Below are 25,148 nucleotides of genomic sequence, written 5' to 3'. Positions count from 1 at the left end.
CGTTCTTTAGAGGAGGAGGACAAACTCGCGGTGAACCCGTACACCAAGGCGAGGCCTGACATCCCTCGAGTGGTGGTGCATTTGCAGGCGTAGGAGGCTAGGGTGATGGCATGGCGCAAGCCGCACCTGGGACATCATAACGTCCCTACCGTGCCAAGGCGATTTTACGTGCAGCTCAGGACGATTGACCTTATAGCTATGTCGGTGCCGCCACACATTGCAATGACGGTGGACAGGCAGCTAAAGTTCACCACGCATGCACCTGTCAGCGTGCCACTCCGGAACGACGAGTTCTGCGAGTATGCCATCTAGAGGGAGTGGTTCCATGGCATGATGTACTTCATGAGGGGCTGGAACAAGTATGCCAGGATGACGAAGCTGCGGCAGAAGGACATTATTGTCTTTGAGCCACCACCTCCCGCTAGCCGTACATGAAGTGTCTGCGCCATGGCATGCCGGTTGCAACTTGAGTATGCTCTCCTGATCACTCCCTCAATGTGTAGATAACTATATGATGTTAGCGGTGATGGGTGTTGTCTGAACCCTTATTTTGTTCTAGGGGATTGTTCCCCTGGTGTGCAATCAAGCTGATGGGTGTCGTCTGAACCCTATTTTGTACCAGGGAGTGTTCCCCGGTGTACGATCCTGGTTAAATGTTGTAGTTAAGTATGCTATGCTTAGCTTAGTCATGTTGTGATGTTTGTGTTATGCTATGATGTTTATCTTATGTTGTGATCAGTGTGTAATGATGTGTGTTAGGTTATGTGTTGTCATGCAATTATTTCAAGGTAAGCTCACCAAAGTTTGAAAGTGGCAACCATATCTTAGTGTGAGTGCTCTCATTTGGCTAGTATGTTGGCTAACAAATAGCCCACATTTTGCTCTACTCGGCCAAAAATAGAGAGGACAAAAATAGAGAGAACATACAACCAATTAACTTGTGCTTTTTGGCTACCTGGATGCGACCTAGGCTACCAAAACAAGTGCAGAAGTTGGTCTTTGGCCCGTCTCCACCCATCATGGCCCCCAACGCCTGCCCCCGGAGCCCCAAATGGGCTATGACCTACCAATCACGCCCTATGTTAGGAGAGAACTCCAAGCTATGAAGGAACAAGAGATTTTTTGGCGATCATCTCAATAAATTGGAGGAAATACACGGTTATAGATGCAAGTGGTCCATCATTAGGGTACCCCTGTACCCTCTTTAGTCTAAAAATGAACTAGACTAAAGAGGGTAGAGGGTACCCTAATGATGAACCACTTGAATCACTATGCACGGTGGTGGTCGTTCCACCCCTCCTCTACCAAGCCGTGATGAGTTCATGGTCATAGTTTGGTGCTATCGAGAGTCGCTTTGAGCTTGCGAACGGCCTCGTCCACGAGGTACACTAGGTAAATAAGGGTTTTTTGTTAGATATTTTGGCAAACATTTTAAAAGGTTGGTTATACTTTTTAGATTGTGCATTTGTTTTTCAAATTTTCAAAATAATTCTAAAAATTCTTCAAGCAATTCATGTAGTTTAAAATAAGTTTCAACTGAAATCAACTCACAGAATGGATCTTTCTTCATTTCAAAATTTTCTTCTTTATCTACTCTTCTGACTGCAAATAGCATTGTGGTCGACAATTAGCCGCCGCAATCCATAGGAAAGTGCAGCTGGCCGCGGCCGGAAGCCGGAAGTAGCATAGTAGCGGTTTCCGGCCATGCAGGTGGGGCACCTGAATTGACTCACGTTACCACTTAATTTTTTGCAATACCACCCTTGATCAAACAATGGGATATGTCGATGTACAAACCAGCCATTGGTGGAGAAATGCACGAGACGGACGGCGCACGCGAGGGGTTTGAGGATTTTGCCTCTGTGCTAGCTAGGGCTGATGACATGACGGCACAAACATGCTTGACATGGGCACATTCGCTCCACCGTGTTCGGCGTTTGGGGGAAAATTAGTCGCCTCTCAAAAACGAAACGAAACAAATTGGTTCATCCGAATAAACTGCTCGATCGTGCATGGACCAGGGCCCACCCTTAGAAAACCACTATCCTCCAGCTTTAGTTGGTTTCTTTTGGATGGAAAAATGAAATGGTTAAATTGATATGAGCAGTCATTCAGGCAACAAAATCAATAAGACAATGTTGCACAATTCAGGCAACAAAATCACTGATTGCAAATGCTCAAAATGCTGAGCCATAGACTTGCGAATTTGTGTTATGGGACAGGTCTTACTACAGAATAACGTCTCAACAAAACAACAGGCTGAGAAGGAAATTTAGAAGAATTTTTTGAGAAGGAAACAAAAAAATCAGACCGGCCAGTCTGCAATGCAAACTGGTTGCCGGCCTGCAAGATATAGGCATGATCACGTACTACACGAAATCAACTGATCACGCGCCCGTCGGACGAGGAAACATCTGTGCACATCTGTGCACGTCTCTCGCTCCATAAACAGAGATCAGTATCGATAAGCGACATAGGCGGAAGTGCGCAACTGACTAAGCGACATTTTCGCGCAACCGATTTCAGGAGGGACGTACGGCGCCGTCGTACCAGCCGGCCGGAGATCGACATCGCAATGGGCGCCACCACCCATGAGTACTCGCCCGTCGAGCTGGAGCAGCAGGAAGCGCCGAAGCAATCATCATGGGCACAGCTTTTCTGCGGCTTGTTGGTGCTCTGCACACTGTTCATCACGCCCTTCGCCATCTTCTACGGCGTGTTCGCCCTCGCGGACCAGTGCTTCAACCAGGTGCCGCACTACTCCGTCGCGATCGACCACGTCGCCGGCCTCGACCCGGCGGCGGATCTCGGGCACCCGACGACGACGCTGGAGCCGGAGTTCAACCTCACCCTCCGCGTCGCCTCCTGGGGCCTCTGGGCCACCGAGTGCGCCGAGCCTCGCATGTACCTCACCGTCTCCTACCGCGGAGTCTCCCTCGCCGCCAGCGCCACCTTGACGGAGAAGATCTGTGCCAGACCGATGAAAGCAATCGACCACCATCTGGTCGCGAGGGGCGCCGGGGTGGTCGTGCCGGGGTCTCTGCTGGACAGCCTCGCCATGGACATGCGCAGCGGGGTGCCCGAGTTTGACATCGAGCTCTGTGGCCCGGGCCCCGAGAAGATGAAGTTGCCATGCGGGCCAAGGCAGGTCGGGGACGCAGGGGCTTTGGAAATGGAGTGCAAGGACGACTCCTACTAGCTATGGCGGCACAAGGTACATGAACAACGTGGTAGAAATTTAGGATTGTTTTTTCGAGGATTGCTGTTTTTGAGTTTTTCGACTGAGAAATAATTGTCTACTCTCTCTATTCCATGAAACATATTTAAGATTTATATAAATTTAGATATATCTAGACACTAATTAGTTTGTAGAATGTAGATACATCTAAATTTTGACAAATCTCACACATATTTCATTTCATCGGTTTCATGGGACGAAGGGAGTATATATGTGTCATCGCCATCCAAGAACTGTTTGGCCTGGGGGCCACCAGGGTTCGTTAAGTGCAGACGAGATAAGAGTTTCTTAATCTGATAAGCAGTTCTGCGGATTTTTATGTTTTCTCATACGAAACAAATTGCAATATGGATTCCTCTAGCTACCGTGACGGAATTTCACGGACGGGGACATGCAGAACCTTGATCGACCGTGCAACTTTATTTCTAGTATTTTCTTCTCAACTTTAGATCATTCAACGTTCAATGCGCACGCCAAAGCATTCATTATGCAAGAGTTGTATGGGGACAACTGTGCCAGCAAAATAAAGACACAGAAACCTAGGAAAGGCGAAAAACAACTAGGCCCTTGCGGGGAGCGGCGATCGTCCCGTGCACGGGAGTCCATGTATGTCGTTGCCGTTCGATTCACATTATTTTCTGCTTTGAGATTAATGCTGAAAATATCATTAAATTTTGTTATGTTTTGGATATTGTTTCGCAACGAAACATAGTGGTTTCGTGCAAGGGTTGTCCCTTAGATGTGACAGTCATTTCTCGGTCCTCGCGGAGCCATCATGCTCATCGCTGCAATAATCCGGAGCAACCGAGCGAGACATTGTGAGACGCAATAGTCACCTTCCGCGCACAAGGAATGCAAGCAAGCCATCTTCAAGCACCGTCTTATATCGTCGTTTCAGTTTAATTATCAACGACCTACCAGTAGTTGTCCCACTAACATGCTTGACAATATTTCAAAGGTGAATGTCTAGAACTTCCACACAAACAATCACATCACATCTTTGAGTCCAGAAAATCAATAATACGATAAATTAAAAAAACACCACAATTAATAACATGACTTAAAATACCACCTGTTTTCATTTTTGCACAAATAACCACTGTCCTAGATTGACAGCGTGACAGAAAACTCGGATAGCTTCGGTTAGCCAATCTAACCATTATTCTGACATGTGCGCCCAGTGATGGCAGGCATTGTAATGGCTTTTGTATTTCCATGTTTTTTTGTTAATTGAAAGCCAAGCAAACGCTTCTCGCTTGTATCTTTTAATTTAGCGTTAGAAACAATAGGACGACCCAGGCGATCAAAACCCAGTGCTCCACATATACGTCATACGAATTTCGAACCTAATGAACATCAGACATGTCTACGCAATTCGAAGGACCCTATAGGCACATCTCTATGTACGAACAATGTCTTTACATCAAAACTGGATGGTATCTTGTTTGTCTTTAGGGGCAACGCACTGCCATAGAGCTATGTAAGAGTCGATTCCTCCTGTGTCTATTCCTAGTGTGCAAAGATTCCGTGCATATTCCTGCCCAAAAAAAATGCATGTGAAAGAACATGTCAGCGATAGGTGCATCAATTATAACTCTGGTACTTATACCACGTTTAATCACATAGGCTGCTATCTTCTCTATCATCCCACATGCAAGATTTTATATGTGTATAGTCAGAGATTGCTAATGGTTTTGAGTGTCTCATGCAGAAAATAGGAAATCAGGTTAGAACGAAGTGGTAAAGGATACACGATTGTGCAAGATTTTATATGTGTATAGTCAGAGATTGCTAATGGTTTTGAGTGTCTCATGCAGAAAATAGGAAATCAGGTTAGAACGAAGTGGTAAAGGATACACGATTGTGCACTGAAGAAACAAACAAAAAAAGATACCCAGAAAATTCAGTTAATGAAAGATGAATTTACAAATATAAAGTGTTACAAACAATGCACAGAATCTATATCCTTTGGAGAATGTGGGTGAAAGACAGTTGGCGAACCTGAATATCAAGAAATAGCTGCATGCAGATCTTGTCGGTGTCGGATATGATATTATCTGAGGAATCAGTACTGGCTCCTACTCTTCTTTGTGCACCTTGGCGCAGTCTTTGCAACGAAGACTCAGTTTTCCTTGCCTTCATATTAGAAAGAATTAATCTTACTAACTTGTGAGAAGAATCGACATTTCATGGGCAGGTAGGCACTTATTGCTTACCACATTGACTACTTCAGATACCATGTCGAAATAAAATGCAGTCATCTTGTCTGTGGAACCACAGCACAATTTAATTTTATCATCCTCTGATAAATAATTCACCCGCTCTCCTTCAAGAAACACCTAAGAAGATAAAGGAAAAGTTTCAAATAAATTGCATGTTAAAGAGACATAATTTTCATCAAATAAAATAGGCGCATGATCATCTATTGGCGCCAGCGCTACGCGATTCGTTACTGCAAGCTTGGAGATGAGAATACTCGGTTTTTCCACGCGTGTGCTTCTGCCCGTCTACGCAAGAACAAGATCCATGTCCTATACAACGGCAGCGCGCCTATTTACACTCACGAAGCAAAGGAGAGAGTTCTGTCTGACTTCTACACTGGCCTCATGGGCTCCTCTGTCGGCTCCTCTTTCGACTTCGACTTACGCGCGATGTATTCTCCACTGCCATCACTCTCTGGCCTCGACGCCCCGTTCACCGAAGAAGAAGCTTTCCGCGCCCTCTCCCGCCTGCGCTCTGATGCTGCCCCTGGGCCTGACGGTTTTAGCCCCGGGTTCTTCAAGCGTTTTTGGCCGGTGGTCAAGAAAGATCTCCTCCGTTTTTTCGAGGTGTTCCACTGCGGTCATTCAAGCTTGCAACCCCTCAACCAGGCCCTCATTGTGCTCCTGCCCAAACGTGATGACGTTGCCACAGCCGACGGGTTCCGGCCAATTTCTCTCCAGAGCACCGTCCTGAAGCTGCTTTGCAAGATGATCACCAACAGGGTGCAGCCGTTTATGCCGGAGCTCGTTTCACTGGATCAGTCGGGTTTCATCAGAGGGCGGAATATCACTGACAATTTCAAAAGAAAAACGCCCACCATCGTGCTAAAGCTGGACTTTCGCAAGGCGTTCGACTCAGTGGACTGGGATGCGCTCGACCAGATCCTTGGTGCCCGTGGTTTTAGCTCCACTTTCCGCAGCTGGGTTCGTGTCATCCTGCGGACAGGGCGCGCAGCCGTGCTTCTCAACGGCGTCCCAGGCCGATGGATTGACTGCAGACGTGGCCTACGTCAGGGAGACCCCCTGTCGCCGTATCTGTTCGATATCGTCGCCGATGTCCTGCAAGAGCTCATTGTTGGCGACACCTCCGATGTGCGGCTGAGGCACCCTCTTGTAGATGATCTGCCGTGTCCGGTGATTCAATACGCCGACGACACGCTTCTGCTTCTCCGCGCGGATGACGCCCAGCTCCGGCGCGCCCGCTGCCTCCTGGAGTCCTTCTCTCGGGCGACGGGCCTCGCTATCAACTTCGCCAAATCCGCGTTCGTGCCCATCCATGTGCCCGATGGGGACGCAAGCTCTCTAGCTGCCATCTTTGGCTGCCCGTTAGCTGCTTTCCCCCAGAGGTACCTCGGGTTGCCGCTCACCTCGTCTAAGCTGCGTGTCTGCGACCTCGACCACCTTGTTGTCAAGCTGGAGAAGCGCGCCCCTGGGTGGAAAGGTTCGCTCCTTCCCTCTGGCGGCCGCCTCATCCTAACTGATGCCGTGCTCTCCGCGCTCCCATCACACGCCATGTCTGTGATCCTCCTTCACGGCACCACCGTCGACCGTGCAGACCGGCCGCGGCGCGGTATGCTCTGGAAAGGACGGTCTCAATACTCAGGGGGTGACTGCCAGGTTGCGTGGCGCGAGGTTTGCAGGCCACGTTCTGAGGGGGGCCTTGGCGTCCGCGACCTGCGCTGCCAGAACCTGTGCTTGCTCATGAAATTCGTGCATAAGTTGTTCTCTGGCGAAATCACCCCATGGGCGCGTTGGGTACGCCGCTGGTACGGGGAGTTTGGCATCGCTCAGGCCCCATCCGCTCTTGACACCCCCATTTGGCGCACCTTCAAGAAAGTGTTCGCTCTCTACCGCCAGCTCACGGTCGTTGCCGCGGGGTCTGGCGTCACTGTCTCCTTCTGGCTAGACAACTGGCACAATGCTGGCCCCCTGTTCGCCCGCCTCCCCGCGTTGTTCTCGCACTGCACCCAGCCCACGATCTCCGTCGCTGACGCTCTGCATGCCTCCGGGCTACTCCTCCCGCTCCAACCTCGATTGACAGCCGTGGCAGAGATGGAGCTCGATGTTGTCTCTGCGGCCATGCGTGAGGTTCGCCTTGCTGGTGATATTGATGCCCGCAGTCTCCCCGGTGGTGGCGCCTTCCGGTCTTCTGACGTCTATAACCTCCTACTGATCTCTGGAGTTTCACTCCCGCTCAACAACGTGAACTGGGGTAATTTCGCACCGACGAAGGTCCGGATCTTTTTCTGGATCGCTCGCCACGGCAACACCAGAACGCGTGCTTTCCTCCATCGCCTAGGCTGCCTCACCTCCGATGCATGTCCGTTCTGCTCCGCCCCTGAAGAGCTGCACCATATGTTGTTCTCTTGCCCCCGACTCGGCCCACTTCGGGCCGCGTTGGGTGTGCCGGCCACTGCTGTTGCTAACGATCTCGAAGGCATCTGTGATATCTTCGGGGCACCAATGATTCACCTCCATGACGCAACGCGACACACCGCCATCCTGCTCGTCCTTTGGATCGTTTGGAAGAGCAGGAACCGCAAGGTGTTCGACAATGTCCTGACCCCGCCTCGACAACTCTCATCCATGGTCAGCGCCCACTGCATGCTCTGGCTCAATCGCCTCCCCAAGAAACTGCCCCGTCTGCCCGTGGAAGCTTGGTGTGCGAGCGTGTGTGAGGCCTTAAACTCGCTCGTTTAGCCTCGTGTGTGCGTGAGTTTCCCCCGTGTGTCCCCTGTAATAACTTTGTGCTCATTCCGTTGTATCTCGCCTGTGTTTTGAATATTATGAAAAAGTTTCAGGTGGGTGTTTGCCCTACCGTTGAACCGTTCAAAAAAAAAAATAAAAAAAAAATAGGCGCATGACCATAACTAAAATGCAGATCATAAAGCTAGTATTGCAATATGACCTATTTGCTTAGACAAGAGCAACAAACTCAAAATCATAAGCTAAAATGTTATTATTTGAACACAAAAGCCATATCATCACATACATATACTAAAGTTATCCCCTCCATAACTTAAGCCAAATTTCAGTGCCTCTAAAGAAGAACACTCTCAGCCAGCTTTTTTGTTATTTAACAGTATTCAGGAAAGTTCCACTTGCCAAAGGTTAAAAACAGGCTTTTATTAGGGACAAACATAATTTCCAGGAAGTTTAATAAGTACTTTTTGTAAACAAGGCATCATAGAACCTTAGACTTCAGTTGACCTTTGGTGCTAAGTAGAAAAGCACAAAACATGAAGGTAATTCACCTTGAGTGGATGCAAAATACCAGATACATATGAAGAATGCCTCACAGGAAGTTTATTGGTCATCCTATATGTGGCTGTAATTCCCTTGAGGTGTTTCAGATCCTACAGCCAATCCCCAAAAAACAATTGCAATCAGATAACAAAAAGAAGCAAAGAACACAGTTTTAAATGATGCACTAAATAAATTTATTTACAGATGTACCATTAGCTTCTATATACATAAATATTTCATGCCAGAACAACAGATATGTATGACGACACTAGTGTGCCCTTGTGTTGGGACATTCGTCCACTCACCTCATTAGACCTTTTAACTATGACCCCAATCATGACATCCATTATGCCAGGCAACAACTCCTTCAAAGGTCCAACAGCTTGCAATATACTTTGTTTCACAAGGGTAAGTATTTAGATGGGGCATGATGCTAGCAATCGGTTTACATGTCCCAAATAGTTGCCTGATTCTGAAAGCTCGCCAATTACAGCATTTACATCATGCATTACCTATGAATCAATGAATGTAACATTTTCATGAAAAAATCTAATATGTCAAACATATAAACTTCTATGCGATCTGCTCAGCATTGGTTTGCAGCATAATCAGGGTGTAACAAGGATTACTGAAGTAGGGGGAAGAAAACAGGGAAGCTGCATAGATTTAGTAATATTTACAGTGGAACAGTTATTTCAGTTCACATGCAAAAGAACATTACAGCCATGCCCTTTTGTTGCCTTGTAAGTGTCAACATGATGTGCTACCAACTACAGATTATTTTCTGAACTAACCCCGCCACATATGATGCTGGTTAAGCTAAAAGTACAAGCAGTCAACTACTCAGCACGCTGAATGCTGAACACTAAGTCTTTAGCATGGTTTCAACTATACAACTTATTGTCAACTTAATTTAGTAAATCCACTAACTTCAGATGAAGCATAACCGACAAGAGTAACACACAGTGTACACAGCTAAGATGGTAACATTCAGAAGTGCTAGGTCTTAATCACTGAAATGACATGGTAAGAGTTCAAAGACTTTTGTAGATTCGACATACATATATGAGATCCTCGACAGGTCCAGACAGTGCCCACTCAGAATCTGCAGCAGAGCTTGATCTCCCATCAGTAGCTTTACGTGCAGCCAGACCAGAAGAAAGCCATGTTGTATACCTTGTTGTACATGGAGATGGAGGAAAACAAAAGGTCAGTCTCCAGTTGTTAACTCGTGAAACAGTAAGGTAAACAAATATCCTTTGTGACAGTTATACCTTGAAATAAGCTGCAGCGACAAACGGAGGAATTTATCAGAGTGAGAGAAAACGAGAACCTCATCACTCCATCAGGAGTGCAAACTTTCTAAGAGCTTAATACTTTGCTTCAACAACAATGACTTCTGCTTCATTTGATTCTCATTCATTCAAATAGGGCTAATTGTGGCTGTAAGAGCAGAATCAAGACCGCCAGCAATTTCCTGGAATCTGGTGTAGTTGAACCAGTAGATATATATTAGAAACCTAGCTCTCAAGTGTGTCTAACACTAATGGAGATATGTATGCTTACCTCAGGGAAAAGTAGACATTAACGTGCCACAGTCGCATGAAATCTATGTAAGTAGGCTCAGAACGGAACTTTGTTACAGCAGACTTTTAAGAGCAGTAGCCTACAGAAAAAATAATAGGTCAACCATGACCTCGAGTAATCGTAAGCATCAATCCTAGAATTTAGAGATGCATATGTGTTGAGCTCGGCAACTCTGTGTCGTTACAATGTAATCTCACTACCTTACACATACACAGGCAGGCTTTGCAAACAGCTTAGTATTGTAGTAGATTTTAGCAGACCAAATGTTACAAAAAACCCCACTCATATCATAATCAAGAATACCTTCAAGAAAATCAAGAAACCTTAAGCTCGCTTTATAGTTTTTCAGGAACTCTTTAGGTTTTCCAGGAGAACAGGCCCCAGGTTTTCTTTTCATGATTGCAGAATGGGCTTCTTTAAGTACTGAATTTGCAAGAAAATCAAAAATATGGAGTCCAGAGTTTGCTGCAAATGAAAGAAGAGCTAATAAGATGTAAATCAATCTAAGCCCATATGCAGCATTTAGCTTCAAAGTAATTATTTTAACAGATTACCTGATGAAGATATTTCCAAAATAAATTTGCAGTCTTTTTCTGTACATTGCATTATCCACTGATAATCATCCGCCAGATCACCAGAAGAAACCCCAGAAACAGCTTTTGGATAGTTTTGAGGAACAATTTTCTCAGAAGATGTGTTGTCAATACCAGCATAAGCGCGCATGCAGTTGTATATCACTTTTGCATCCTGATGTTCTAGACCAACCACAAAGCAACGCTCCAAGCCACCATCAAGTAGTTTTGTAGCGCTTTGGACCCTCTTCTCCATGTTCTCAATAAAAGGAAGGTTCTATACTGCCATAATGTAACAGAATAAGAATCATAAATATGTTGCATTAAAATGTATATGAACTATCCAGTTGGAAATAAAATGAGTGCTACAAATACAAAATCAGGTTGGCACTTTCGTACCAAGCCTATCATGCGGAACTAGCTGTATTCATTTTGCATTTCAATTTTATAAGTGGTTTGTTTCAACAGCATGAATAGACATGTTAGAGTTTAGAAGTTCCTTAGGACCAGCAGTATCTGTTGACACAAACATGTGCGTGGCTGATGTAGAATTTGAGCCGGTTCATCTCGCTGACGATTTTTTCTAAGAGAATGCTTTTTGTTTCTCTGAAATCAGTCCCTGCCTCCACATTAGTGTCATTGCCAATGTACCCCTTATCAACTGAACCAACCTCAAAATTTGATGAACCAGATGGTGCTGTTGGTAATTCCTTGATTAGTTTCTCAACCTGAATGAACAAAATGAACCATTAGGTTTCAGAAACAACAGGACATGGGCTAAAGCAATTCGGTAACCACGTATCAAACTTGCTTTGTCGAAATAATTCTAGATGATCAACTAATTACAAGGCAGAGCAGTTACTTCTGACATTGGAAAAACAATTCAGCATTCCGGTTCGTCGCAACCTTCAATATGCATGCAAAGACGTGATTATTTATACTAACTTACTAAGTGATGAAAATTTAGACAGGAAGGCCATGGAACATTTGCATGCAGGATAAAGTTCTAGTCAACCGGTGGCATATATCTCATAAATTTGATGAACTAGCATTTAAATTTCAGGAACAACTGGCAAACGATGGCAGGTACAAATTGGTAGACAAGTATCAGACTTGCTTCAGTGCCAACCTTGATGGAAAAATATGGATGGCCAATGCTTCAAACCGTAGCTGTATTTTCAGTCATCCGAAAAAAGTTCTGCATTCTTAATTCGATAAGTAGGCAATGTCATAACATCAATTATACTAGCATTACGATATGTCGCAAATTTCAAGAAGTTTGCAATGGCATATGATCATTTATACTCAGTGATTGAAAAAAAAAGTCAGGACTGAGACGATTCATCTGTACACAGGGATAACAGAGAATGGCAGATATCTAGTTTTGCGGTCGGGTCCACCAGCGCTAACTGCTACAGAGGAATAAGCTACATTGCTGTTTCAAGAGGAATGCGATAGTACCCTCGAAAAAACAGGAATGGGATAGATCATCTGTAAGCAGGGATAAAATTAACTGTAACAGAGGAACTAGCTGCATTGGCGTTAAAGAAGGAAGAGCACTCTGGGAGCGGACCTTGGAGACGACGTGCGAGGAGCAAGGCGCGCATGCGCGCCGTGGCGGCGTCGACGCCCTTGAGGCACGCGCTGAGGGCAAAGAAGTCGGCGCAGTCGCAGTTGATGAGGCCGACGAGCACGGCGCGGAGGGCGGCGAGGTGGGCGCGGAGCTCGGCGGCGAGGCTCTCGAGGGGCAAGTAGGAGCGGAGCTCGGCGACGTAGGCGTCCGGGTAGAACCCCGCGCGGGGGAATGTCTCTGGCCGGAACCACGGCGGGTGCGCCTCAATGGGCTCCCCGAAGAGGCGAAGAGGTTCGTCGCCGTCGCCGCGATCGGGACTGGCCGCGGCGCCATGGCGGAGGAGAGCGCTGTTGAGGCTTTTGGATGGACATGGACTGGACTCGACGAGGATCGGGGAGTGGGTGATGGTTACCGACCATGGCCCGCGTGGTTTCATCCGCGGGGAGTTTTTCGGCCGCGGCCCACATCATGCAGTGAGCCTGTAGGCCTCGGTTTTTCGGTTTTCGTCAAGTTTTTTGGTTTTTCCTGGGTTTCGTTTTTTTTTTTGGTTTTTCTGCGATTTTTTGATTTTTTTCTTTTTTTTTGTTTTAACAAATTTTAAAGTGGAGCAAAATTTAAACTTAAGAAAATTCAAATTCAAACAAATTTTTAAAGTAAGCAATTTTTTAATCTTAGCAAATTTCAAATCTGAGTAAATTTTGAATCTGGGCAAATTTGAAATCTAAGCAATTTTTCGAATCTGGAAAATTTTGAAATAACCGAACTAATGGGCCAGGCCCACTAATATTCCCCTTAGCGATGATTATAAACCATCGCTAAGGGGTGATGGTTAGCACCGCCGAGTTGTAACCAGACCAGTCTCACTTCTATTGCCGCTGACTCTCAAAAATAAATAAATAAAACTTTCTGTTGGTGCTCCCCTAAAGAAAATTAACTTAGAGCATCTCCAGTCGGCCCACAAAGCCCCCCAAACGGCTTTGGGGGCGTCGGCGCTTGTTTTGCTTCTAGTCGGTCTCTTTAAAGTTATTTTTGGGCTGGTATTACCCGATTTTGCTGCTGGCGCTACTAGCCCACTCTCATAGGAGGGCGAGGGGGCGTCGGCAGGAGGCGAAAACGACGCGGGACAAGGTTGTCGACGAGACAGTACCGATTTCCCTCCACAAAAAAAGGCCTCTCCTTCTTTGTTTCCCCCTATTTCCTGCCCCGCCGCTTGCACTCCACCACGCCATGGCGCCGAAGAAAAGAAATTCAACGGCCCGCGCAACGCCTCCGCCGACGATGGCGCGCCACCGTTGAAGAAGCCAAAAAAGCGGGGCCATACAAAAGAGCGCCCGCCGTGGGGAGGCTAGAAGAATGCCTCCCAAAGTGGTCGGACGACCCACTCCTGATGGCGCGGGGCCAAACAAAGGAGCCCCCAAGCCGGGGCCAGACAAAGGATCCCCCAAGCCGATGATGGCGCCCACGAGTTCATCACTACACTGCGATGCTAGCCTCCTCGCCCAAAATCGCCGTCCATTTTGTTGCTACTCCCCTAAAAAAAATTCAACGGCCGGCACAACGCCTTCGTCGACGATGGCGCACCGCCGTTGAAGAAGCCAGAGAAGCGGGCCAAGACAAGGGAGCGCCCGCCATGGTAGGCTAGAAGATGCCTCCTAAAAAACATGCAAAGGAGTGGGCCGGTCTGACCAATTTGGAAGGCCGTTTGGGGACGCGTATGGGGAAACAGCCCCCTCCCCCTCCCCCTATAGAAAACTTCGCGCCGATGCCCCCCATTCGACCGGCTAAAGGCTAGCGCCGGAAGCCGAATGGGGGACCGACTGTAATGCTCGTATGTTGCTGCCGCTGCCCCGTTGGTGTCTTGACAAAAGAGAAGTTCCGTTAAAACCGGAGTTCTAATTCCAGGTTGGAGTAGCTTGAGGTGATTCCGACGATGACATATATGCATGTAGAATGTTGCCGCCCTTTCTCTGTTCTCTGAAGCGACAAAACGCTGACCTTTGGAACTTGGGTAACTTGTTGCCCTGGTTTGATCTAAGGTTACACACTTCCAAACTTCGGCACGCACGTACCTTTCCCTGTTTCCCCTGTAAACATCACAGTATCAGACGAAATGGCCGGCGGCCTAATCCGCATCAACGAACACCCAATTTGAAGCTCAGGCCCCCTTATCCATGAGTTGTGTGCAGCTGAAGCTATCCTCGCCCTCCCCCAGGTCAGGTCAAAGTCTATGGACGAATGGAGGAAGATGCCACAAAAAGGAGAAGGAAGACTCCGGACCGATGCGTGCCGCCGAAGAGAAGCGACATCGCGTGGTGGCAAACTGTAGCAGGCCACAGGCACTGCACCTGCTTCTGGTGTTGCGGTATTGCCGCTATCCATCACGAAAGCAGTTTGTGGTTTGTGCCATCTACACCTTTGTGCACTTGCACTGGTGGAAAAACAGGCTTCCGGGAAGCCCCATAAGTCGCGAAGGTAAAGGAACCGCGACTAATGGGGTCTTTAGTCGCGGTTCGTGTGGCGAACCGCGACCAAAGGCTCCGGGCCCGTGGCGCACGGTGGCCGGCTGGTGCACGTGGGGGCTTTAGTCGCGGTTGGCCAGCCAACCGCGACTAAGGTGCCCGAAGGCCTTTAGTCGCGGTTGGCCGAGCCAACCGGGACTAAAGCCCCTCCCCTATATATACCCATCCAGCAGCCAACACTTAGCCATTTGGAGCCATTCTCTTCACAAACTTCACAAGTGAGTGTTAGGTTTGCTTTTGGTTCCTCTTATGCACATAAGGTGTTTGATGAAATGCCCCAAGAGCATGAAACAAACATGATATGAAGTGTTGGAGTCACACTTGAGCTTTCTCATTTATTTTTTCCTCCTCGATCGCGGTTAGCAACTTGAACCTTTGATGTGTCATTGATAAAATATGCATGTGTGTGTAGTTCATTGTTTAATTTATATTGTTTGTAGCTAGTTAGTTTAACTAATGCATGATGGTTAATTATATATTTTATATTATAATAATGCAGATGAATCGGCAATGGATGTACGGTAACCGACTCTCCGGCGAGTTCAGTGCGGGTTTGAAAGATTTCCTCGTAGTGGCTAATGCGAACAAGCAGGGGGTTTTGTTATCTGTCCATGTGTTAAGTGTAAGAATCGGAAGGGTTACTCTTCCTCAAGAGATGTTCACATGCACCTGCTTCGGCACGGTTTCATGCCAAGCTATAATTGTTGGACCAAGCATGGAGAAAGAGGGGTTATAATGGAAGAAGATGAAGAAGGGGATGATTTCAATGATGAAAGCTATCTTTCTCATTTCGGTGATACTTTCATGGAGGATGCTGAAGGTGAAGGGGAAGGTGAAGAAGAGGCACGTGATGATCCCGTTGATGATCTTGGTCGGACCATTGCCGATGCATGGAGACGCTGCGAACCGAAAAAGAGAGGGAGAATTTGGATCGCATGTTAGAGGATCACAGGAAGGCGCCGTACCCCGGATGCGATGATGGTCCGAAAAAGCTGGGCTGCACACTCGGATTTGCTGAGATGGAAGGCACAGGCAGGTGTAGCTGACTCGGCATTTGAAAACTTGCTGAAAATGTTGAAGAATATGTTTCCAAAGAATAACGAGTTGCCCGCCACTACGTACGAAGCAAAGAAGGTTGTCCGCCCTCTAGGTTTAGAGGTTCCGAAGATACATGCATGCATCAACGACTGCATCCTCTACCGCGGTGAATACGAGAATTTGAATGAATGCCCGGTATGCACCGCATTGCGTTATAAGATCGAGGCGATGACCCCGGTGACGATGTTGAGGGCCGAAACCCGGGAAGAGGGTTCCCGCCAAGGTGATGTGGTATGCTCCTATAATACCACGGTTGAAACGTCCGTTCGGGAACAAAGAGCATGCCAAGTTATTGCGATGGCACAAAGAGGACCGTAAGTCGGACGGGGAGTTGAGACACCCCGCGGATGGAACGCAATGGAGAAAGATCGACGGAGAGTTCAAAGATTTTGCAGCCGACGCAAGGAACATAAGATTTGGTCTAAGTACGGATGGCATGAATCCTTTTGGCGAGCAGAGCTCCAGCCATAGTACCTGGCCCGTGACTCTATGCATCTACAACCTTCCTCCTTGGTTGTGCATGAAACGGAAGTTCATTATGATGCCAGTGCTCATCCAAGGTCCGAAGCAACCCGACAACGACATCGATGTGTACCTAAGGCCATTAGTTGATGAACTTTTACAGCTGTGGGGCAGACCTGGTGTCCGTGTGTGGGATGAGCACAAAGAAGAGGAATTTGACCTACGAGCGTTGCTTTTCGTAACCATCAACGATTGGCCTGCTCTTAGTAACCTTTCGGGACTCGTCAAATAAGGGATACAATGCATGCACGCACTGCTTACATGAGACCGAAAGTGTACATTTGCCAAATTGTAAGAAGAACGTGTACCTTGGGCATCGTCGATTTCTTCCGAAAGGTCATCCAAGTAAGAAAGAAAGGCAAGCATTACAACGGCAAGGCGGATCACCGGCCGAAGCTCGCGGAACACTACTCGGTGCTGAGGTATTTGATATGGTCAAGGGTTTGAAAGTCATCTTTGGAAAGGGTCTCGGCGGACAATCAGTTCCGAAGGGAGCCGACGGGCAGGTAGCCATGTGGAAGAAGAAATCTATATTCGGGAGCTAGAATATTGGAAAGTCCTAGAAGTCCGCTCCGCAATCGACGTGATGCACGTTACGAAGAATATTTGCGTGAACATCCTAAGCTTCTTGGGCGTGTATGGGAAGTCAAATGATACAAAGGAAGCACGGCAGGACCAGCAAAGTTTGAAAGACCCTGATGACCTGCATCCGGAACGGTTTCAAGGTCGTGCCAGCTACGCTCCGACCAAAGAAGAGAAGGTCATCTTTTTTGAATGCCTGAGCAGTATGAAGGTCCCGTCAGGATTCTCGTCCAATATAAAGGGAATAATCAACATGGCGGAGAAAAAGTTCCAAAACCCGAAGTCTCACGACCGCCACGTGATTATGACGCAATTGCTTCCGATTGCTTTGAGGGGCTCTCGCCGGAAAATGTTCGAGTAGCCATTGTGAAGCTATGTGCATTCCTCAATGCAATCTCTCGGAAGGTAATCAATCCGAAGTTCTACCACGGTTACAGAACGATGTGATCCAATGTCTTGTCAGTTTCGAGTTGGTGTTCCCGCCATCCTTCTTCAATATTATGACGCACCTCCTGGTTCACCTAGTTGATGAGATTTCCATTCTCGGTCCTGTATTTCTACACAATATGTTCCCCTTCGAGAGGTTCATGGGAGTATTAAAGAAATATGTTCGTAACCGTGCTAGGCCAGAAGGAAGCATCGCCAAGGGCTATGGAAATGAGGAGGTAATTGAGTTTTGTGTTGACTTTGTTCCCGACCTTAAGCCGATTGGTCTTCCTCGATCGCGGCACGAGGGGAGACTAAGTGGAAAAGGCACGATCGGAAGGAAATCAATGATATGTATGGACGGCCATTCTCTCGATCGAAGCACACCACACAGTTCTGACCAATTCCAGCTTGGTGGCTCCGTACTTTGAGAAACACAAGAATATTTTACGCTCGGACAACCCTGGAAAGCCTGAATCCTGGATTAGGAAGGCCCACATGGAGACTTTCGGCAGTTGGTTGAGAAAACATTTAATGAGTGACAATAAGGTTGTAGATCAGCTGTACATGTTGGCCAAGACACCATCTTCGACTATAACGACTTTCCAAGGGTACGAGATAAATGGGAATACATTTTACACGATCGCCCAAGATAAAAAGAGCACCAACCAAAACAGTGGTGTCCGCTTTGATGCAACGAACCGAGAATGGGCAAAAGGTCACATATTATGGTTACATAGAGGAGATATGGGAACTTGACTATGGACCCTCCTTTAGGGTCCCTTTGTTCCGGTGCAAATGGTTCAAGCTAACATGAGGTGGGGTAAAGGTGGACCAGCAATACGGAATGACAATGGTGGATTTCAACAATCTTGGTTATCTTGACGAACCATTCGTCCTAGCGAAAGATGTCGCTCAGGTTTTCTATGTGAAGGACATGAGTAGCAAATCGAGGAAACGGAAAGATAAGAAAACGATCAGTACATCATGCGATGATCCAAAGCGCCACATTGTTCTTTCGGGGAAAAGAAACATCGTGGGAGTGGAGGACAAGACGGACATGTCGAGAAGATTATAATATGTTTGCTGAAATTCCGCCCTTCAAAGTGAACACCGACCCAAGCATTAAGTTAAATGATGAGGATGCTCCATGGATACGGCACAATCGTAAGCAAGCGGGGACACAAGGGAAGAAATGATGTGTAATAATTTATTGTACCAAACTTTGTTGAATGAATCATGTGAATTATATTACCCGTGATGTGTTTGGTGTCCATTTTCGAATGATTCAATTGACTCGAGATAGCACTGATGATACATGAAATTTGGAGTGACTAAGTCATACTCCTGCATGCATACATGAAATTTGGAGTGACTAAGTCATACTTCTTCATACAGGAAATTTGGAGTGACTAAGTCATACTCCTGCATACATGAAATTTGGAGTGATTTAGTCATACTCCTGCCTAGGCGTATAATATGTATACTCGTAGTCTTCATAGCCGCCGCCGTTGTACTGGTAGTCGTCGCCTTCTAAGTTGCCGGCGTCGTCGTCGCTGCTGTCGTCGGCTGTCGTCGGGCGGCGCTCGTGGCTCGAACCGAGGGTAGCGCAGGCGGGGGATATCGCCGGCCGTGATGTAGTCCATGACGCTCGCGGAGTCCGGCCGTACCACCATAGCCGACGGCCGGCCTCGTGGAAGTTTCCGGGAGGCAGACCGTCCTCCTCATACTCGGCGAGCGCCCTCTCACGCCGATTGATGAAGAAGGCGTCCCAAGTATGCTTGGTTATCGGGATGCCAACGGGGATTCATCCGCTGCTCCGGCGTGAGGTCGAGGTAGTAGTGGTTCGTAATGGCCGCCCGGCGCGCGGTACCACGAGGGACGGGAGGGACCGGCACGCCGCCGGCGCTTAGGCTCCGGCCGGCGAGGGACGCGGTAGCCCGGAGGGCAAGGGTAGTTCGAGGCGCAAAGCTCCTCCACCTGCTGGTAGGTTAGAGTGGGTGCGGTGGAAGCCATGAGAGAGTGATGAGAGATTGTAGAGATGTGATGCTGGCCAAGGCGGGCTACCTATATGTAGTGACAAATGGCGGGAAAAATGGGAGCGGGAAGACAGGACGCGGGAAGAAAAGAGGCGGGGAGAAAGTGGCGGGAAGAAATTGGCGGGAAAAATTGGCGGGAAGAAAGAGGCCGAAAGAAATTGGCGGGAAACAATTGGCGGGAAGAAAGAGGCGGGAAGACGGGGAAGAAATGGCGGGAAGACGAGGAGGGAAGAGGGGTCGGCGGAAAGAGGCGGGAAGAGGGGGTTTTAAAATTTTGAATTGAATTAGTTTTATTTTTCTGAATTTTTTGATATATTATTTGTATTTTTAAGATTTTGAATTGAATTAGTTTTATTTTTATGAATTTTTTGATATATTATTTGTATTTTTAAGATTTTGAATTGAATTAGTTTTATTTTTATGAATTTTTTGATATATTATATGTATTTTAAACATTTTGAATTGAATTAGTTTTATTTTTCTTAGTTTTTTGATATATTATTTGTATTTTTAACATATTGAAATGAATTAGTTTTATTTGAATTAGTTTTATTTTTATGAATTTTTTGATATATTATTTGTACTTTTAAGATTTTGAATTGAATTAGTTTTATTTTTATGAATTTATTGATATATTATATGTATTTTAAAAATTTTGAATTGAATTAGTTTTATTTTTATGAATTTTTTGATATATTATATGTATTCTAAACATTTTGAAATGAATTAGTTTTATTTTTCTTAATTTTTTGATATATAATTTGTATTTTTAATATTTTGAATTGAATTAGTTTTATTTTTCTGAATTTATTGATGTATTATTTGTATTTTTAAAATTTTGAATTGAATTAGTTTTATTTTTATGAATTTTTTGATATATTATATGTATTCTAAACATTTCTGAAATGAAATAATTTCGAAAAAAGCCTTTAGTCGCGGTTGGCCGGGCCAACCGCGACTAAAGGTCATTTTCCGCGGGAACCTCAAATGGGGCGAAAAAAGGCTTTAGTCGCGGTTGGGGTCACCAACCGCGACTAAAGGGTAGCCTTTAGTCGCGGTTGGTGACCCCAACCGCGACTAAATCCCTCAAGCTATAAGTATCGCGCGGCCGAACGGCCGCGCCAGTTCTCTTCTTCCTCCGCCCGTTCGTGTACTGAGAGACGATCTCTGCCGCCTCGACGACGCCGCCGACGCCTCCTCGACGCAGACGCCGCCGCGCGCCATCGACCGCCGCCACCCGCCGCGCGCCATCGACCGCCGCCACCGCGTGCCATCGACCGCCGCCACCAGCTCTCCGTAGCCCGTAAGGATCCAAACCGCCGCCGCCGCGCCCGTGCCCGCGCCGCGCCGTGTCGCCGCAGCCGCCGCGCCATGTCGCCGCCGCCGCCGCCCGTGCCGCGCCGTGTCGCCGCAGCCGCCGCGCGCGCCACCGGCCAGAGAGAGGCGCGCCGCCGGCCAGAGAGAGGCGCGCCGGCCACAGTAGGGGCGCGCGGCCACCGGCCAATTTTTTTTCTTTTTTTTTAGTTTTAGTTCTTGTTAATTTCGAGACGCCACCGTCGAACGAATTAGTAACAAAAATGTAAAATTTTCACTTAACAAAAAATTAATCTTCACTTAACAAAAATCTTCACTTAACAAAAAATCTTCACTTAACAAAAAATCTTCATTTAACAAATTTTTCCAAAAAAACACCGCGACCCCGCACAACCACCGTACGACACCGCCAGAGACGCGCGCACAGAGAGAGGAAGAAGGGCGCCCGGCCGAAAAAACCACCGTACGTGCTCGACACGCGGACCCGCCGTGCTCGTCGACTTTTCGTCCCCGTACCGTCGTCCTTCCCCACCGGCGCCGTCGCGCGCGCGCCACACAGACAGGGGGAGAGGGAGGCTTAAAAATTTGAGACTTAAAATTTTAGACTTAAAATTTGAGACTTAAAATTAACTAAATAATTGAGAGTTAAAATTTTGAGACTTAAAAAACTAAAAGAAGACTTGTAATTTGAGACTTAAAATTTTGACTTTTTTGACTTAATAATTTTGACTTAAAATCTTGACTTAATAAAACGTACTAGATCTAGGGGGGAGACGGAGGCCCGAAGGCCGGCCGGGGCGCGCGCCACACACACGCATTAGGACGGCGTGCCACACACACGCACTAGGGCGCCGAGGACACATAACTTAACCACCGCGCGAGGGTTATGTGTCCTCGGCACCGCCACCGCCCTTTCGCCACCGCCCTTTCACCACCGCCACCGCGCGTATGCGAGGGGGAGCGAGCCCCTCGTCGCCCCCTCCGCATACGCCTCCCTCTCCGTGACGCCGTCGTCTACCGCCCCGTCTCGCGCTCTTCCGCGACACCCTCTCCCAACCCCTTCCAGCTCGCCGGCCCCTCCTTTTTGCCACCGCCCTTTCGCCACCGCCACCGCCCCTTCTTCACTTAATTAATTTGTTTTGACTACATGTTTTCAGGATCGACATATGGCGGACGATAGAGCTGACCCGATTCCGGACAACTATGATCCGGACGCTGAAGACCATATGTTCGGCATCATAAAAGGCGATATTCCTTTTGTGCTGAAGCTGGAGAAGAAGAAGATGATATCTCTTCTTATCTCGAACCTTGAGTGTGAAGATGAAGGGCGCCGTCAGCAAGCAGATGATGCCGAAGAAACGTCGATAAACGACGATCTTCAATTGGAAGTAGCAACCACCTCCGGCGCCGAGGTATATATATATATATATATATATATATATATATATATATATATATATATATATATATATATATACATATTGAGCGTCTGGTGATACAACTAACTGATTTGAATAAATGTGTGTGTACTAACGCGCGCGACTCTCTTTCTTATTTTAGCCCTCGGCCGGATCGTCGAAAAAATCGAGTACGTCGTCAAAGCGTGGCGCAACCAAGACGATGAAAGCAGGAGAAACATGCACCATCGATGTTGTCGACGAAGCAACCGGCAGGCCGTCGGAGCCCGACAAGAACGCCACCAAGTTTGTCGGCCAATGCGGAGCCGTTGTTAGAGACAACGTCTCGATCACCCGCCGAGGAGTGGAATGAGCCAAAGAAGGCACGTGTTGGTTTCACTTTTGTCGATAAGAGAGAAAAAAAGATTGCTTCAACAAGCTTATGGAACATTTCGTTCTACCTCCGGAATACCGCAAATACGATGAGGAGGGTAACAAGATTGCGGAAAACAAGAAGAGGCGCAAGCTAGTCAAACAGTTCGCTCTTTCTAGGATGGCCAACGCATTCGGAAATACAAGCAAAATCTAGCCCATGACTTTGTCAACCAGGGCAAGACTCCGGATTTCAAAGGACAATATGAGAAAGCTGCAACATGATTGGCCAGAATTTGTGAAGCAAAAGAAATCGGAGCAGTTCCTTGAACTATCGAAAAAAATAAGGAAAATGCGGCCAAGAAGGAGTACAATCATAAAATGGGGCCGGGAGGGTATCGCTTTTGGCAGCCTAAGTGGGAGAAGATGGAGAAACGAGCGAGGGCGCGAGGAATCCGTCCAGTGTACGGAGGGATGGGACCCAAGGGCCAAAAGCTGGTGGTACGGGCATGGGGGATCGGCGAACCCGGAGACGGGGAGTGTGTTTACCAGGGCAAAATAATTACACCCACCCAAAACCTTATTGAGGCAATGAGGGATGCTCAAGAGGGGAGGATCAGGTTCAACGAGAGAACGACGCCCGACAAAAGCCCTCGGGAATCCCGAACACGGAGGACGTGTACGAGGCATGCCGGGGACATTTCGTGGAAACTAGGGTTCCCCCGGAAAGATGACCCGTACGGTTACGGAAGCCGTAAGAGAAAGATGGATCGGGATGCGAGATGTTGTGGCGAAGTTGGTAACGGAAATGGATGTGATGAAGAAAACCGTGAGTGTACTAGTCGCCGAAAGAGATGCGGCTCGGGCGCAGCATGAAGATCATCCAATGGATCTCGGAAGCCAGCGGCGGAGAAGAAGCAGCGTGGCTTCCACGGAGGCCTCACCGGGCTGGTGCACCGACGATCGAAATTACTGCACCGGAGCCTCGGCCGGTGGTCGAGGTTCTTGCACCGGAGCCTCCTCGCTACCCCGTGGACGATATAAAGGAGATGAAAGCATGTCATCCGTATTATCCTATCGGGAACATGTCCATGAAGGTAGCCATCGGCAGTGCTTTACCACTGGAGCACTCCACCACAACAACCCCATTCAAGATGGCTATGCTCGTGTGACGGTGGAGGAGATAGTCCAAGGGTTTGAGGACCTGGACATTGACATTGCTACACCCGAAGGGGTGAAAAGACTTGGAGATGTCAAGCGCCGGTTCATTCTATGGCGAAGAAATTTATCAAGTTTCCGGGCAGGCGCCAACAAGTCCACCCCGTACGGTGGTGGTGGTGGCGGTGGCGGTGACGGTGGCGGTGGCGGTGGCGGTGACGGTGGCGGTGGCGGTGACGGTGGCGGTGGCGGTGACGGTGGCGGTGGTGCTTCACCTAATACACCTCATTCACGTCAGCCGACGACGCCGCCCCCGGTCCTTGTCCGGCGGGTGATCGGACACCGGTACCGCCCCCAATCCACCTCCGGCGAAGAAGCGAAGCAGTCCTGGGTTATTAACCCGGACCCTTATGTACCTAAGAAAACAAAGATACCAGAGCCATCACTGAAGCCTCTCATCCCGAGGCCTTGGGAACTTAGTGTCGAGGAAAATGCAGCGGCCGTGGCTGCTCAGCATGAGAAATGGAAGGAGGAGTGCAAGAAGAAAAGAGAGGGCGAGCCCAAGCCAGTATTTTCTGATGAGCAAAAGAAGTGGGCTAAGTCATTTTTGAACACACCGTCCCAAGCCGCGAAGAATCTGCTCGACGACTATTTACGTGAACTTCGTAGGCAAGCACTCGAGTTCAAGAGGAACAAAGAGTTGGCGGAGAAGAAAGCCTTGGAGGCCGAGAAAAAATTAGAAAGGGGAAAAGAAGTTGCCCAGCTCGGGGAACAAAGTAAACAATCGATCGCCCCGCTCATAGTGCAAGCCGCCGGTCCGGATGCCCCGATATCATAGCAGCAGCGGCAGCACATGGATTGACTGTAACGAGTGCCAGAGAACAAGCGGCCGAGTTAGGTATCACTCTTCGTGCATGTTAGGCCTTGATGAGGCGCCAATGAAGGACGTAGTATTTACATATGTGAAGAATGGCCCTCTCATCGAGCACTGCGCGAGGAAGAGGATCTACCTCGACAAATGAAAGGTCTGCTAAATTGGTACAAGGGTTACATAAAACATGAAAACGCCAAAGACTATATCTATGCGGAAGTTAAATATGTGCATCACTTCAAACGTTGCGAGTACAAATTCCTCTCGAGTGAATTGTTCCAGCTTGTTCAATCTGCGCGACCTCGACAAATCTATCATCGGTTGCTACGTTACGTAAGTGATTTATTAATTTCTACCCCATCTCGTTCATTGC

General features: G+C 47.7%; 1 pseudogene; it reads right to left on the bottom strand.

Moving 5' to 3' along the window:
- Nucleotides 1-4,653: 4,653 nt before the first annotated feature.
- LOC124670883 lies at nucleotides 4,654-12,913 on the bottom strand (annotated as a pseudogene).
- Between the last annotated feature and the right edge of the window lie 12,235 nt (nucleotides 12,914-25,148).

The sequence above is a fragment of the Lolium rigidum genome, chromosome 7, assembly GCF_022539505.1.
Source record: "Lolium rigidum isolate FL_2022 chromosome 7, APGP_CSIRO_Lrig_0.1, whole genome shotgun sequence".
NCBI lineage: Eukaryota > Viridiplantae > Streptophyta > Magnoliopsida > Poales > Poaceae > Lolium > Lolium rigidum.
Note: the sequence above shows the minus strand (reverse complement) of the source record. Positions and strands in the feature narration are given on the sequence as shown.